The following is a 3,081-nucleotide window of genomic DNA, read 5'->3' on the forward strand; positions in this document are numbered from 1 at the left end:
TCACATTTTTGTATCCAAAATGACATAATAAAATATAAATTAATTTCACATCTTTTTCCACACCGATTTGAGAAATATGACTTTCCTCTTACCTCTTGAATCAAAGCTTTTAATAAGCCTAATTTTAAGCACTATATCTTTAAATAAAATAACAGAATATTACTTTAAAAATATATATATAAATAATTTTCTTAGCGACAAAAGGAGTAATGTCCGACACGTAACGTCGGCAACGAACATATGCACTGATTTTAAAGTTAATCCAAACTTTAGTTTGTTTTTATAATACATTTTGTTAACTTCGTTATTTTATCTTGTATATTGTGTTCTAAATCAATGAAAATTTGCAGAAATCTGTTGATTTTGAGATATCACTTCCGTTTTGAGTACCATCCAAATCCGCGGGCAAATACAGCGCAAATACTTGAAATTCAAATTTCTGTTATTTTCTCCCCATACCCTGTGGGGAAAATCTCTAGTTCTGAACTAGGGCGCTTCTAGTACATTTAGACCCAGTACTGGTCCGCGATAAATCTCTTTTGCATGCAAGCAACTGGCGAATTTAACATGGCGATGTCCTAGGAAGTGTCAATTGCCCCCCGCTGCACCCCTTTTTCGATAGTTCCGAACTAGTCCTAAATTCTATAGTTCCGAACCAGTTCTAAAATCGACAGACGAAAGAAAAAAGTATCATGATTTTTCAACCTTTCAGTTCTGTCGTGTGCGATTTTACATTATTTTCAAAGAAACGTTTTTTCAATTTGAAATTAAATTTGTTTGAATGATTGTAAGAAATGTACGTTTACATACCTTGCTGTAGCTGACTTTGCAGAGGTGCTCGCTGTTATTGGTTAGATTCCAGATGGCCCCAAGATGTTAATATGTTAACACAAAGCTTTGTTTTGTATTACCAAACTATGAAATAGCATCTGCGAAGCACAGAATAGAAGCGTATTTGAACGAAAAAGCCGCCGAACACATATCTATGTAAAGTAAACAAGCCCCCCTCTGCATCCCTTATTCGATAGTTCCGAAATAGTTCTAAATTCGACAAATAGGATCTAGTGCGTTCTGCATCCCTTTTTCTATAGTTCCGAACCATTTCTAAATTCGTCACTTTGGATATAGATTTGTAGTGAAAAAAACTGAAAAAATTAGTTTCTTAAAAGTACCACTTTTCGCCGATTTTGGACTGGTGGGGATCTAGTTCCTATCGGACTATATCTTTTTGGGGATAACGACCTAGTACGGAACTAGAAATTTGATTCACTAGTCCGCGGTTTCCCTGCAGGGTAAGCACTGCTTTAAACCTACCATAAAAAATGTTTTAATTAAAAATTTTTACTGACAAAAAGTTAACAGCACAGCATTAAGATCCAGCACTTCGACTTGTGAAGACTGCTAATCATAGGAAAAAATTGCCGAATACCTCTTCCTTTTCATTTCTTCTCTTCTGGACTTGTAGGCCCCTCCGAGCATCAGAAAAGCTTATAAACTCAAACTTAAAACAACAAATACACGGTAAAGAATTCAGACAATCTCTTAAATACCGCGATCTGACAAAAGAGTGTTTTATATACCAAAAAATCGAATTTTGGTTTATGACGGTTTCTTAGAGTATAAAGTCGAAAGAGTGTGCATCCATTCAATTTTCGTTGTTCAGGAAAAGATGCAATCGAAGTACAAAATGGCTTTATTGACATCATCAATCAAATTAATATGGCTGGCACGGAAGATAAACCGCTGCCGTAGAGTTGAGAACAGCTCACATTACGTCGGGACATCCACAATTAGCTTGGGGCTCTTACAGTTTTTTGTAGCAGCTGCAGAGGGGACGAAGAACCAGAAACCGTATAGCATGGGCTGTACGAATATTCAGCACTTTATTAACGAAAGATTCTAAGTTCTTCGATGCTCTTAGTAATTTAGCCAGATAGGGCAATTGTTCAATTTCGCTGATCTCCACGAGCTGATTCTACTAGATTAAGATTCGCACAGTATTACAATGGGAACAAATAACATGCCAATGATTGGGAAATACTAGCGCTGTGACCTGACTAGATCTGTTATGCTAAAAGGCCTTAGCGTGTGATATGATCGCCTGCAGCCCCTCCAACCAAATCCAACCTTATATGTCGATGACTGAAACCGAGGCAATAATTCGACCGGACACTATCATAAAGTACATACATACAAATTTACATATTTACGTACATATATTCCTAATATCATTTTAATCAGAAGCAAGGTACTGCCTGCATACACACAAAAAGATGTAGTTTCGGTTGGTTAGACTTGGGTCAGCCCATAGATGCGTCCAAATGCAAACGCGGTGTAGCAAAAATAATTCCCATGGCCAAATTATGCTGCTTATGCACAAACATACATACATATGTTTGTAGGTAAGAATGTACATTAGAGTGGTCCAAACACAAAGTGAAGTCCGAAATTTAGTGCTCTCGCCCCTAGGATTTTTCTATACCGAAAAAGGTGCCTCTGTTTTTTTTAAGTAGAAATCACTAAAAAAGCACTAAAAATTGTCCATGTATTTTATATGTGGAAAAAATAACTGTTCGTAGAAATGGTATAGAATTCTTAAAAATCAATATTTTTCGATTGGAAAGCTGTATTTCTGTTTAGGAGACTTCCAATATTAATACCCAATTCCGTATAATACCATGCCGGGCTGTGAGAGCATTAAAATTCCTTATTTTACATGTATGTTTAGACCACCCTAATGTACATACTGACCATGTACCAAGTGTGTGAGTTTAAAAATATACCCAACAAACAAAGAAATCGAAGTCTATCGGCAACCTGCTCCTAGTGATGGGCGAAATAGCGATTTTTCAGTATCAGTGAAAATAGTGATTGCGATTTTTTATGGCTATTGCGACCGCTAGCTCTCTTAATAATACAGCAATGTGTAATAGTTCCAATAAATGATGACAAATTCGTGTTGGTGCATATATGGATAATTCTTTACCAGAAGGGATTTCAGTCGAAAAAATGAGGGTAGGGAAAAGAGGGAAAAGTTGCATTTATTCGCTCAAAAATTTCCATATTTCACTTCGTTTTTTT

This window comes from Rhagoletis pomonella, unplaced genomic scaffold, assembly GCF_013731165.1.
Source record: "Rhagoletis pomonella isolate Grant_MI unplaced genomic scaffold, Rhpom_1.0 Rhpom_scaffold_00006, whole genome shotgun sequence".
NCBI classification, from domain to species: Eukaryota; Metazoa; Arthropoda; class Insecta; order Diptera; family Tephritidae; genus Rhagoletis; species Rhagoletis pomonella.